This window comes from Sus scrofa, chromosome 14 (assembly GCF_000003025.6).
Source record: "Sus scrofa isolate TJ Tabasco breed Duroc chromosome 14, Sscrofa11.1, whole genome shotgun sequence".
In the NCBI taxonomy this organism is placed as follows: domain Eukaryota; kingdom Metazoa; phylum Chordata; class Mammalia; order Artiodactyla; family Suidae; genus Sus; species Sus scrofa.
In genome coordinates this window covers 56,460,084-56,474,693 of record NC_010456.5, presented here as the reverse complement: position 1 = coordinate 56,474,693, position 14,610 = coordinate 56,460,084, and the positions used below count along the sequence as shown (strand labels likewise).

Genomic DNA, 14,610 nt, shown 5'->3' with positions numbered 1-14,610 from the left:
ATGGAGCAGTCATTTGAGAGGGGTTTTTTAGAGCAGGATGTCCTTGGCATGTTCCAAGGACATGGGAAAGGAGCCAACAAGTAGACAGCATTGAAAGTTCAAAATAGTGGAAATGATGGCAGGGAGCAGGAGGTCTGGGGGAGGGGCTGGCGAGGGGTCAGGTGGCAGAGCATCCTTTAAAGGGCCGCAACCCTTCATTTTCAGAGGCTGAGGGAGGGCTTGCAGGATGGATGAGAAGCTGGGCAAGGTGGTAGTGCCATCAAGCAATAAACACACCACTGCTCCTAGGACCGTGTGTGTGTGTGTGTGTGTGTGTGTGTGAGAGGGGCGTGAGAGAGAGAGAAAGAGAGATCTCAGATTATCAAGGCAAGGAGTTCCCACTGTGGCACAGTGGGTTAAAGGATCCAACATTGCTGAAGCTGTAGCGTAAGTTGCAGCTGCAGCTCAGATTCAGTCCCTGGCCTGGGAACTTCCATATACTGAGACGTGACCATAAAAACAACAAAAAAGATTATCCAAGCAAGTCTTTACAAAGCGCTGAGTACCAGTCACTCTTCATCTCTTGAGAGCTGGGCTGTGCCTTTAAAGGTTATTTGTATTGACCTGGCACACTTTGCCAGAGTGAATTTAATAGGAATAAGATGAGGAGAAGAACTCAACTTACAGTTGAAAAATAATAATTACTCAGTGAAAAGAAAGGATATTAAAAGAAAGAAAGCGTTTCCTCTCTTTTAAGTTGCTATCTTGTTTATATGCCTTTTTTTTAATTATAGTTTATTTACTGGAGTTCTCCTGTGACACAGAGGGCTAGGGAACTGCATTTGTCACTTTGGTGGCTTGGGTCACTGCTGTAGCACAGGTTCGATTCCTGGCCTGTGAACATCCACATGCTGTAGGCACAGCCAAAAAATATAGTCAATTTACAATGTTGTGTTAGTTTCAGTATATGGCAAAGGAATTCAGTTACATATTCTTTTTCACTTTCTCTTCCATTATGGTTGATAACAGGATACTGAATCTAGTTCCCTGTGCTATACAATAAGACCTTCTTGTTTATTTATTTTATATGTAGTAAAAGAACCCCAAACTCCAAATCTAGCTCTCTCCCCCATCACACACACCTTTCCCTTTGTAACCATAAGTTTGTCTTCTATGTCTGTGAGTTTGTTTCTGTTTTGTAGATAGGTTAATTTGTGTCATATTTTTATTTTTTATTTTTTATTTTTTTGTCTTTTTGTCTTTTGTTGTTGTTGTTGTTGCTATTTCTTGGGCCGCTCCCGCAGCATATGGAGATTCCCAGGCTAGGGGTCGAATCGGAGCTGTAGCCACCGGCCTACGCCAGAGGCACAGCAACGCAGGATCCGAGCCGCGTCTGCAACCTACACCACAGCTCATGGCAACGCCGGATCGTTAACCCACTGAGCAAGGGCAGGGACCGAACCCGCAACCTCGTGGTTCCTAGTCGGATTCGTTAACCACTGCGCCACGACGGGAACTCCATATTTTTATTTTTTAAGTTTCATTGAAGTATAGTTAATTTACAAGGCTGTGATCATTTCTGCTGTACCGCAAAGTAACCCAGTCATGCATATATACATATCCATTCTCTCTCGGATTCTTTTCCCACATAGGCTGTCACAGAATACTTGGTCCATTGGCTCTACTGGGTAGAGTTCTCTTTGCTGTACAGCAGGTCCCTGTTGGCCAGTCATTCCATACATCTCCGTGTGCAGATGCCAGTCCCAAACCCCCAGTCCATCCCTCCCCCTGACCTGTCCCCTTTGGTAACCATAAGTTTTTCAAAGTTTATGAGTCTGTTCTGCAAATAAGTTCATTTGTGTCCTTTTTTTTTTTTTTTTTTTGGCTTTGTTTTTAGGGCTGTACCTTCAGCATATTGAAGTTCCCAGGCTAGGGGTCAAAGTGGAGCTGCAGCTGCCAGCCTACACCACAGCTCATGGCAATGTTAGATTCTTAACCCACTTAGCAAGGCCAGGGATCAAACCCGCACCCTCATGGATTCTAGTCGGGTTCTTAATCCATTGAGCCACCGTGGGAACTCCCATCCGTATCTTTTAGATACAAATTTTAGATTCCACATATAAGTGATATCATATAGTCTCTCTGTCTTTCTTTTTCTGATTTACTTCACTTAGTACGATAATCTCTAGGTCCCTCCATGTTGCTGCAAATAGCATTATTTCACTCTTTTATGATTGAGTGATATTCCATTTTATATATATGTACCACATCTTCTTTATCCATTCCTCTATTGATGGACATTCAGGTTGCTTCCATGTCTTGGCTATTGTACATAGGACTGCAGTGAACATTGAGGTGCGTGTATCTTTTCAAATTTTAGTTTTCTTTGGATAGGTGCCCAGGAGAGGAATTGCTGGATCATACAGCATTAAGTTACTATCTTGTTTAGAGTTTAGAGTCAGGCTGAGCTGGGTGGACCTAAGGTGTCAGTTTGGCCCATTGGCTCTTTTAGCTTCCCTCCATGTCTCTTTATTAGTCTTGTTAGGGCACACAGTATACTTCCCATAAACATTCAGCTAAAGTGAGTCTGTGAGCTTTCGCCAGCTAAGCAAAGAGCAGGGTGTTGTTTGGCTTCATCCCGTGGCTTTGGCTCGATATTTAACACAGATCTGCTAGGAAGTTTCCTCTTTGTAGCCACCTGGGCTCAGCTTTTCCCTTCCTGCCCACTCACAACATTTAAAATGCACCTCTTCATTGTTTGCACCTGATTATAGTCCATTTCGCACCTTAATAGTGCTTATAGCTTCCCGTCTCATAGTGTAGTCATTGATGTTCATTCTTATCTTATCTCCTTTACACATTAAACCCAAGTTCCTGGAGAACAAGGTCCATAACTGATTCATCTTTATGTTCCTATCACAGCAACTGGATTAGACACTGAATGCGTATTTGTTCTTGGAGGAGTAAATGGTCCACTGTCTCATGTGTTCATGCTTTTCTGGACTTGGCTTTCTCACTTACAGGATGAGGCAGCTGAATTAGATTCTGTAAGGTCCTCCCCACTCAAACTTTCAAGTATTTAATGGGTCTTGGTCCCTTCCTGACCATGCACATTAGAGAATCATTCCTAGGAGTGAACCACTGTTTTAGCCCTGAGCTAAGACATAGTAGATTTAGAATTTAAAATCTATTGAGAGAGACAGAAATAACCCATATGAAAATAGCCCAAAAGATGAGAATTGCTTATGTTGAAGTCTGAATTGTGTGCCAAACCCTGGAGATGAGAAAACAAACAGATAATCAACGCCGGGGTCCAGATGTGGGCAGTGTCACTTTAGAAATTCTCTGCTGTCACTCAATACACCAATATGGCAGATGGCACTTTCAGTTGTGTTGGTCCTTATCTGATCATCCTTTAGAAAAGGAATCGGAAGTGGAATCAGTGACCTAATTCAACAGAGAGCAGAAATAGGGCTGGGACTGTTGTGTTTGAATGAAGGGTTGCCAAAGGGCTGGTCTGCAGAGGGTCTGGATACACAGTTGGGTGTCAGTAGGCCATGAAGAGCCTGAGTTGCGAGAGAACCCTGGGCCCTCAAGGGAGAGAGCATATACAGAGTCAGATGAGGGGGAGAAAAGGGAAGAGGATGCCTCCGAGGGCTGGCATCATTCATTCCACTCTTGTGTCTAGGGCTGACTGGCTCCTCTACGGAGAAGGCATCAACAAAGCTGGAACAGAACAGAGAATTCACCTTAGGATGTGGAGCCTAGAAGTGGGGGTGACCCGCTGGACACAACATGTGAGTACTTCCTGTGTGGCTGGTCAGTGGAATGGATGTACAGGGGGTGGGGCATAGGGTTCCACCTCCCAAAAGTGGACCTGAGTGAACCCCCAGGAAATCATTAGGGGACAGTGTGGTGTCATTGCTGACCCCGTGCCTTCTGGATCCTGGAACATTGAGAGTAAATCTGCTTTCCTGTCAGTGTGACAGCATTATATCCGACCCAGCCCCCTTCGGCACCTTGGCGAGAGACTGAACTGTTGGCACCTCCATGAAAGTGCCCTATGAGGGTATGCGTGAGGGCAGGGGCTTCTGGTTTCCAAGAAGACCTTCTCTGGGGCTTTAGCTCTTCATGAACAGGAGGCACTCATTTCATTGTCTCCCAATCTTGGAGCATGTGTGCAAAGGGCATGAGGCTGTTCTCAGGTTGTACAGAGCTTAAACATGGTGCTCGTTAGGCCTGGTCATGGGAAAGAGGCCTGGGGGCCAGTTCTTCACACCATGAGACCTCCTCAGAGGCTGAGCTGAGCCTGTGATCCTGACCCCCCAGCACGCCATCTCTGTTTGGGGGAAAACTTCTGTCTCTTCTGTCTTATGTGGGTTTTTTGTTTGGTTGTTTGTTTTGCTTTTTAGGACCGCATGTGCAGCATAGGGAAGTTTCCAGGCTAGGGGTTGAATCGGAGCTGCAGCTGCCGGCCTATACCGCAGCCACAGGAACGCCCAATCCAGGCTATGTCTGTGACCTACACCACAGCTCATGGCGATGCTGGATCCTTAACCCACTGAGGAAGGCCAGGGATCAAACCTGCATCCTCATGGATACTAGTCAGGCTCGTTACCCCTGAGCCACAATGGGAACTTCCTTGTTTGTCTGTTTTAATCACCCGTTTGGAGTGTCCTCCTGATTCCTGGCCACCTTCGCTTTGCTGGCAAGGATTCACCGGAAACAATGCAGAAGGAGGGAACAAACTCCACGAAACCAGGACTTCCTACCAGAGCTGGGCTGTGGGTTGGTGGAAGGCATGGAGGCCCTGTACTGGCCCCATGGGCTGCCCTGGCTTTGAAGAAGGGGCATCAGAGGTGAGGAACTCCAGAGGCGAGGCAGGAGCTGTCCCAGGCCCAGTCTGTCCCCTCAGCTCTGCTCAGGGTGGTTACAGCTGCCTTCAGTCACTTGCAACATCCAGGAAGTGCCCCGGACCCTTGGCCCAGGGCTTGCTTTGGGTTTACTCCAGAGGCTTAGTTAAAAGGGCTCAAGCACTGAGGGCTTCCTCTGCAGTTCATTCCAAAAATGAGTCACGTTCTCTTCAAATATTTGGTAAATATCTGGACTTGGGGCCCAGCCACAATATGTATGTACTTGGAAGTCACAAAGATTCCTAATGCAGGGTCTCAGGTCCAAGGGATTTGCAGTGCAGTTGGGGAAACACGCTCCTTATGGCATCAGTGACTATGTAACTAATGCTTCACACATTTGGTACACTTCTGCTGTGATACAGACGGTCCTGTCCTCGCTGTGCCCAGTCTCATAAGGGGGGGTGGGAAGAATTAAGGTACACAAAGGAGGAAATAGATGAGGACTAGGGGTGCCGAGTGCAGCACTGAAACCACGGGGGAAGCCTCCCATAGACAGAGAGGCATGAAGGAGGCTGAGACCTGGATGCCAGGAGTGAGAACAGAATACCAGGAAAGGAGAAGGGAGCCTGTGCAAAGGACCTGGGGCGAGAGGGAAGACCCAGAACCAGCAGCAGGCAATGGTGCTAGACAGAAGAGGGGGGATACAGAGGGGGCGGGGATGGGAGGATGCAGGACCATGGCCATGGGTTATGTGGCTTTATGCAGACTCATTGGGAAGGGAGATGATGACACCCGAATGTGGTTTCTGATGGCTCCGGTCCTGCATGGAGAGGGGGCTAAAGGGAACCTGCAGAAGCAGCCGCACAGATGGGATGTGTGTCAGGGAAGTTCACAAGCCAGAGGACGGTTCCTCTCAGTGTCAAGGACGGTGAGGAGTCTACTCCATGCAAGGAAATACAATAAACAAAGCCAGGAAGACTGCAGCACACAAAGTCAGGCGGAGGAGGCGTGGTCAGGAGGGGAAAGCCTGGAGGGGAGAGCCTGGATGGGGACATGGAGTTGGGGGGAGTGGGGGCTGGCTGCCTGCACCCGAGGGGCCAGCTGAGGACTGGGTCCTGGTCCTGTGGGCAGTGGGGATCACAGGGGCCCCGTCCAGCTGCTCCTTTCTGGCCTCTGAGTTGTGCCCGGGGCTTCCTGCGCTGAGATGGGTGTTATGGGTCCAAGGGCAAAGGGTTACTGGGTAGGGTCACCCTGAGGGTGAGAGAGACTGAACAAAAGGGGTGGAAGTTAATGTCCCAGCTCCCTGCACTGGGTCAGGATGAGAAGGGCTCCAGCCTCAGGCTGAAGGCCTAAGGCGGGCTTCTCTCCATGCCCCGCCCCTCCCATAACTGCGCCTCTTGACGCAGAGGCAGGTCAGGGTCAAGGAGAGTCTCTGCTTGTTATCGTCACCAGGCCCAACACTGGTTGTTCCCCAGTCAGCCTCAGCCTCAGCCTGAGCCTCATTGGGGTGTTTGCACTCGATGACTGTGTGAAGGGGGACAGGCAGCTGCAGGAAGGCTCCCGGGGTGTAGGGAGGTGCAGGGGCCTGTAGGGGTACCCCAGAGCAGGCCCTGTGGAGGGGCGCATGGAGGGCAGAGGCTGAAGCCACGGCTCTTCCACAAGGCATGAGCCTTGGTTGGGGTTCAAGTGACGAGTGTGGGCTGGAAAGAGGAGCAGCCTCCTGAACCTGTGCAGGACCCAGCAGATTTCCAGGCCAGGGACTGACCAGGGAGGAGGGCACAAAGCATTCTTGAGGGGGCACGAAGCATTCATGGGGGAGCACAAGGCGTTCATAGGGGGCGCCCAGAGTATTCACCAGGGGCTCTGGTGTTGGGCACTGCCCTCAGGTGGTTTTGCCACCAAGCAGCAAGGCCAAGAGGGCTACAAGAGGACTCACAGGCACATGTTCAAAACCCCCACCAGGCCTCCCAAGGCCAGGGGGTGGGGGGCGAGGGGGCCTACTTGAGGTAATGCCAGGGGCCCTACAGCCAGGGGGCAGGGAGGCTGCAGTTACTCCTCTAACGGTGGGGCAGTCTGAGCGAAATATGCCCTCCCAGGGGGCAGGGATCACTCACCTTGTACCTGTGGCTGCCTTACCTCCAGAGTGCCCAGGACGGCTCTCAGCCCAAGCATCACAGCTGCCAGAGCTCCTGGGCATGCACTCATAGTTGTCAGAAGTCAGGCTCTGCTTTTATTTTTCACTCCACCATGTCTCCCACACTCCAGTTTTCTGTTATGGTCATTTATAGCACAGGGGCTTGCACAGAAAAGGCAAATAATAATCTCCGAGTGATTGATAAATTGAATTGTAGAAATGCTTTGGCAAGGAACAGTTGAAGCCTAAATTTGATTTTGTTTTGCTTTATTATTTTATTTTATTCAGAGGCTTTTATTTATTTATTTATTTTGGCCATGTACGTGGCATGCAGAAGTTCCTGGGCCAGGAATCAAACCTGAGCCATAGCAGTGACCCAAGCTTCATCAGTGACAACGCCTCATCCTTAACCCACTGAGCCACCAGGAAACTCCCAGAAGCTTTTATTTTAACAGTAACTTTGTGCTGCATTTGGTTCTTGGTCACAGCATGGTCTTGGCTCAGCAGTGGGGTGAGAGCCCCTTGACAATGTACAAGATGCTCTTGTTTACCTGGAAACCCAGTGACCACACAGCTGTCTTGGGAGCAGGTCCTTGGGGCCAGATTGTAGCACAGCTGGTATCCTGGGCTGAGCACACCCTGGGCTTCATAGATTTTTCTCCTTGCATTTCTGAGGCTGAGTTAAAGACTGACACTAATGAACCATAGTCATGGTGAAAAACTAGAATAAGAATGAAGTTGAGATAATCCATTTTTCAGAGTCCGTGTCAAAATTTTATCTCTTTGGCTGGGTTTAATTTAATCGATAGTTAATACTTCGGTTAATTACTGATGGGTGATTTATAAGTGGATGTAGGAAATGTAGTATGAGAGAAATGGGAGTTGAAGGAATAAGTATGGAAGGTCAAAGACTGTGAAGTTACTAACAAGGCTTAAAGCTGGTCCCCTGTGCTCCCAGCTCTGGTAGCAGCTCTCCATAGATGGAAGGAGAGCCTGGGAGTCCTCCTGGACCCTGCTCTTCCTCTCTCCTCCCTCCACCCAGCTTTTCATCAATTTAGACTGCTTTCGCCATGTATTCCCCTGGTCTTGCTCCTCCTCTTGGTAAGACTGAGGAAAGAACAGTGCCTACCTCACTGGGTGGAGGCGAGGATGAAATGCCTCGATAACATGACCAGGGCCCTCCGTAAGTATTAGTGCATAATGTTAGTAAAAGCCTGGAACTCACCTCTGGACCATGAAAGACCGAACACTCCTAGCCCCAGAAAAGGTAGACTGTGAACCACCCAGGCTTCCAAATTAGCCATGGAATTCCAGTGGGAAAATGGCTTGTGCTGTTTGTTTGGGTTTGGTGGGTGGGTTGGGGGTAGGGGACGAGGTGGGGGCAGACAGACTGGGAAGAGGGCCAGGGAGTTGCAACTCTGCAGGTAACAGAGATATATGACTTAGAACATTCAGGACCCAGTGTGGGCGAGGGATCTGTGAATTCCGAGGGAGACCGGATCCTCAGAACCTTGGTCTTGGGGTTCTGTGGGGAGCTTTGCAGAGAGGTTAGAAGATGACCATGAGGGACAGACGTTTCTGGGAACCTCCAGGAGATGGGTCCAGGCTGGACCACACGACCTGGAGTTCTTTACAAGTTCTAAACCAGACAAGTGACTGAGAAAGACAGTCTCAGAATTCCTGTTGTGGCTCAGAGGAAAACGAATCTGACTAGTGTCCATGAGGACACAGGTCTGATCATTGGCCTCGCTCAGCAGGTTAAGGATCTGGCATTGCTGTGAGCTGTCATGTAGGTTGCAGACACACCTCAGATCCAGTGTTGCTGTAGCTATGGTATAGGCCGGCAGCCACAGGTCCAATTCGAACTCTAGCCTGGGAACCTCCATATGCTGCAGGTGCAGCCCTAAAAAAGACAAAAGACAAAAAGAAAAAAGAAAAAAAAAAAAGAAAGACATTCTCATCTACTTTTGTTAGAAGGAGCTCAAATGGTCATGATTCGCTTTAGAAAAATAAAGGTAAAACATTCCTTACCCTTCAGTGCTGAGAAGTATATTACTTGTATGTTTCTGCTGTGATCACAAATAAAATTCACTTTTAAAAAAAAAATCACAAAATTTGCAGTAATTTTTTAGTCTAGATGCATTTTCCCAATCAGTGTCACTAAAAGTACTACTTTGACTATGGGAGGGTCTGAGAGGATGTTTTTCCTTGCTCGGTTTGGGTCCTCACTGTGGAACCCGCTGAGAAGGACTGGCTTCTGGGTAAAGTCTAATTAACGTGGTGCAGGATTCCTCAGTGGGAATCCTTCTGGTCTTCCAGCTTCATCTCCCAGCATCCCATACACGCTCAGGAAGGTCAGGTGCATGTGTTCATTCATTCATTCAGTCCACTAATATTTGTTATGTACCGGATGGTGTCCAGCTCAGGTCAAGGCTCTTGGGAAAGAGCAGAGAGGACCCAGAAAGCCAGCTCTCCAGGCGCTGCCATCCTAGTCCCCTGACAAATGGTGCTGCTTCACCCCCACACACCGTCCTTTCCGCTGGCAGGTTCCCTCTGCCAGACCCCCACTCGTAATACAAGCTGTTCTGGCTTCCACCTTGGCAGGGAACTTTTCACTTCTCTCTGGGATGGCAGAGTCCCTGCACCTACCTGATCATGCTCCCTGAATGTGGCTCAGAGCCTGCCCTGCCGGTATGGAACCAGCCTTTATCTCTGAATCCCTCATGAACATGCCAAGGTGCCATGCAGGCTGCACTGATGTATTGCCGGAGGAGCCCAAGCATGGAAGCTGTGCAGAGTAGGGCTCCTTAATGTTGTGAAAACTTGCTCAAACCTTGGCAGGGGCCTATTCCTGGGATTATGGCCACCAATCAGGAGTTCTCAGTGATTCTCAACCCAGACTGCACGTTAAAATCATCTGATGAGCTTCTTAAGAGGCCCCATTGCCAGCGAATCTGACTTAATTGGCCAGGAAAGGTGTGCCCAGGCATGGGTATTATTTCCAGGCTCCCTAGGAAATTCCTCTCTGCAGTCAGTGTTGAGAACAACCTAGATAGAGGTACAGAAAATTTGCTTTTTTTTTTTTTTTTTTTTAGGGCTGCACTGCAGCTTATGGAAGTTCCCCGGCTAGAGGTCGAATCACAGCTGTAGCTGCCAGTCTACACCGTAGCTTCAGCAATGCCAGATCCGAGCCTCGTCTGTGACCTACACCATAGCTCATGGCAACAACAGATCCTTAACCCACTGAGCAGGGTCAGGGGTCCAGCCTGCATCCTCGTGGGTACTAGTCAGGTTCATAACCCGCTGGCCCGTAATGGGAATTCCATGGCACAGAAGATTTGGCTGCTCAGAAGGTAGCTGCCACTTTCATGTGCATATGGAGGTTGTGAAATTAGCTACCAGCTCAACACAGACTCTATACATGCCTGGCTGGTGTTGCCATCACTCACTGCCAGTTAGCAGATACCCAGGCATGGGTAGAGGCCACAAGGGTTTGAGGGTGGAGAGACCAGTCCTTTCCAAGGGGGCAGAGGTTGGTGGTTGGCAGCAGGGCATGAGCAAATATCCACATTGGCCTTCTTGCTGGGAGTTGTGCCAACACCTGCCAGCTTGGTTCATACTTCTAGAACCTTACAAGATGTGTTCATAGACCGTTGCCCCATCTCAGAGTAGAGCACCCCCCAGGACCCCCTCAATGAAGAGTGTGATGCATGTAGGGGGGTGACAGCCCCCCAACTGTTCTGCTTCTCCCTAGGCCCCCCCCCCATAGTGGTAAGGTGGTGACACTCACTCCTTCCCAGAGCATGAGTCGGGTCCTCTGAAGGAAAAGAATACAAAGAAGAAAGGTGTGTGTTTTCAACACATCAGGGCCCCAACCAGCATCATCTTCTCTTGGAAAGGGGATACATAGTGGAATCATCCATCATGGCTTAATTTCTACTGGTGTCTTCAGGGTGCAGACCAGGAAATTAGATTGTGAGCCTTCTGAGCCAATCAGAAACCTACATCAGGCTCTGTAGCCACGGGCAGAGCAGAGCAGCATCTTAAAAGAAGCAAATAACAGGACACTTCCCAAGACCACAGTCTGAGAGCTTGTGCCCTGTAGTATAGCCTCTACCCTGTGGTACAGCCTCTACGCTTCCAGTGAACAACCACAAGGGAGTTTCCAATCTATTTATTTTTCCCTCAGATTTTTTCCTACTTCCCCCCCCAAAAATCTTTGAAAATCCACTAAGCATTAGATATTTTAGGATTTTTGCTCTTTTATTATCTAACCTACATGCTTCCTGCACACTTTAAGTCTATTTTAATTTTGTGTACTATTAGTGGTAAAGAATGGTAGGTAACCCCAACAGAATGCTTTATACTTGCAGACCAATTATTCAGTCAGCCCTTAATTATTCAGACAAAGCAATGACATCAGTTTGCGTGTGTTCCCTGGGATATTACAGCAACAACAGCCCTGTTTCAGAACATTCGAAGGATAGAAAACTGATGGTTTAAAATCGCAGTCAATTGCCTAGCTTTTCACCCGAAATAAAATTCAGGTACTGGAATTCCCACTGTGGTGCAGTGGGTTAAGAATCCAATTGCAGTGGCTGGGGTTGCTACGGAGGTGCAGGTTCAATCCCCAGCATGGCACAGTGGGCTAAAGGGCCCAGCATTGCCACAGCTGGGACTCAGATTCAGTACTGGGTCCAGAACTTCCATATGCCATGGGCATGGCCATTTAAAAAAATGCAGGTACCATTTAGTTCACAAAGATAATTTTACTTCAAGAGTTATAGCAGTGCCACTCATCTGAAGTAATCTTCCTCACCATCCCCCAGCCCTATGTCTTTCTTCTCAGCCCTTAAACCTACAAGGCTGCCTTTGAAAATGATGAATCAAGAATACAGTATAATGGAAATAGCTGCTGTATTAGAAAAATGCACTGGGGAATCTTTGAAAGCCAGGGAGAATGTATTCAATACTTCTTTGATAAAACCCAAAAAGGGCAGGTTCTACCTCAGCGTAAGGCCGAGGTGGTATCTTCCCAGGCCTCCACTGGATTCTTTGTCCCGTCTCAACCCTCATCATTAATCACAGCAGGTGCAGCACTCCTGGATAGTGAAGCCATGTGGAGCCACTGCCCAGGATCAGGAAAGGCCCAGCACATGCTGCTGACCTCTTCATTGTATGCACGCCAGGACTCAGCAGGATGGCCTGAGACAACCGTAAGGTAGGACACAAAACTCAGGCTTTGTTGGTGACCTGCTGGTTCTTCACTTCCTCTGCTTCCCTTGAGGACTGTCCTTGTCTTGCTTCTGCCTGGTCACTTCCAGGTTGCATGTGTGTAAAAGGGAGACCCTCATGCTTGCTCCCCCTTGGTGACAGGAGTAAAACAGAAAACGCAGATGGAGTTCTAGGAATTCTCAGGTAGGGGACGTGGGCAGATTCACAGCTTTGGCCACTGTCAGGGCTGAGAAACATGGCAAGATCATGGGGAGGAACCATGCCTAGGGTGAGTTTGTAGGTGGGCCCTTAAAGATTTGGATGTAGAGCTCAGTAGGTGTGAATAAATACACTGAAGGCACTGGGAGGAGATGATTTTCTGGGTTCTTCCTCTCTGGCCTCCAATTCAGCATGAAGCAAGGATAAAGGAGATTCCAGCCTAATAATTGGGAGGATTTCTTAAAGCACATTCCGCAGAAGACTGCATTTTTCTTGTCAAGCTACTCCAAAATCAACAGCAAGGGAGCCTGTAATGAATTCAGCTGAATTTGGTTTCTCACTCCAGTGAACCAAGTAACAGCAAAGAGGATCCAGAGAAACAGGGTCCCGGGGTTCTGGACATTCCTCTTCTCTTTGGCCATGTGCCCCCGATTGTTAAGGAGAGAAGAGTAAAAGATGGTAACTCTTAAAATGGAGACCGAAGGGGACTGTGCCTTTGAGGGCCCATAGCCTAGGTGAGAAGAAGGATCAGGAACCAAACTTGCAAAACAATGTAAGATGCATTTAGGAGGTGCAGTTTTTGGAGCAAGAGCAGTTATAATGAAGCAGTTACAGGTAAGGGAGAAGCCAGATTTCAGTGAGTTAAAAAGGAGGGGAATGAGTGGAAACAGCAAGGAAGGTGTGTGTATGAGAGGCAGTGTCGAGAAAGCTGTGTGGACTATGGGGCGCTCCTGTCTGCGGGGCGGACTGCTTCAATCATACCGTGGGCTTTAAGGCACCTTCAGTGTGACAATCTGTTCAGCCACGGGGATATCAAGATAAATAAGACAAAGTCCACATGCCCAAAGAGCATTCCATCTGTGGTTCCAGAGAGACATATGAGCAGACATATCAAAATGCAAAGTCATACATTCTGGACAGAGGCGGATGGAGCACAGGATTAGGAGGGAAAAAACACAAACCTGTTCTCAAGGAGCTTATGGCCATTTTTTTTCTCATCTTTTTAGGGCCCATGCCCATGGCATATGGAGGTTCTTAGGCTAGGGTTCGAATCGGAGTTACAGCTGCTGGCCTACACCACAGCCACAGCAACAGCAACGCCAGATCCAAGCTGTGTCTGCAACCTACACCACAGCTCATGGCAATGCCAGATTCTGAGTGAAGCCAGGGATTGAACCTGTGTCCTCATGGATGCTAGTCAGATTCCACTGAGCCAGTACGGGAACTCCCTTACAGCCATTTAGTGTGTCCACAGTTATAATGTGTCTGCAGTTATAGTTAGTATAACCCTAACCTTAACCCTAACCTTAACCCCCAACACAGGGGACAACGCTTTAGGAGAGGAGCATTGTACTTTGGGTACCTAGAAAAAAAAATCAAATACCTTTTAAGTGAAGCTTGAGGAAGGTCTGCCTGAGAAGGTGGCATTTGATTCAAACCTTGAACAATGGGAATGAAGGCTAGTGGGATAGCAGAGAGGGTCACTTCAGGCAGAGGATGTGATGTTTTAGGAGAAGGTTTAGGAGAAACTTTTGGTCACACTGTCTTTACTTACAGGAGTAGGAATCAAGGATGAATCTAGAACACAGAGACAGGCTTCTTGGAAAATTTCCTAGAATTGAGCCTTTTATGTCTTCTTGGGTCACCAAGATTCAGGCTCCTTAAATGCTCTTAGACCAAAGGCTGGCTCCACACCCAGGAGACTTCATTAACATTTCATCCTCCCATGGCTCTGTGATGAAGGCAGTAGAACAAGCCTGCCCTTTGTTGTGAGGGGCGCTTGTGTGTGTGTCTTTTCCACGAATCTCCCCTAGTGCATCCTTGGGCAAAATGTCCTGTTGGCCTCAAGGACAGTAAACATGTCAGCCTACACTGATGAGAGGTAATTAAGCAACCCTATGATATACTCATGTTGCAGGGTCCTGCTTGGAGTTCCATCACAAAGACCCTATCGTCTCTCTTTTAGAAAGACCTCACGTCTCGATTTAAGGGTTTTTTGAAACTATTGGATTATATTGAAAATTTCGTAGAAAGACAGGGCCTCGGTAAAAAAAAAAAAAGAGGAATGTGAACTTTAAATATAGGTGGATGAGGGAGTTCCCGTTGTGGCTCAGTGGAAACGAATCCAACTAGTATCCATGAGGATGCAGGTTCAATCCCTGGCTTCGCTCAGTGGGTTGGTGAGCCATCAGCTTCAGTGTAGGTGGAAGA

The 14,610-nt window shown here is 48.3% G+C and overlaps 1 long non-coding RNA gene across 2 annotated transcripts in view; it reads left to right on the top strand.

Moving 5' to 3' along the window:
• LOC102158473 overlaps positions 1–13,469 on the top strand; it is a 64,132-nt gene extending 50,663 nt beyond the window's left edge. For both annotated transcript variants that reach the window (XR_002338950.1, XR_002338949.1), the window contains 2 exons: positions 3,668–3,776; positions 12,055–13,469. This is a non-coding gene — a long non-coding RNA (uncharacterized LOC102158473). The remainder of the gene's footprint in view (positions 1–3,667; positions 3,777–12,054) is intronic.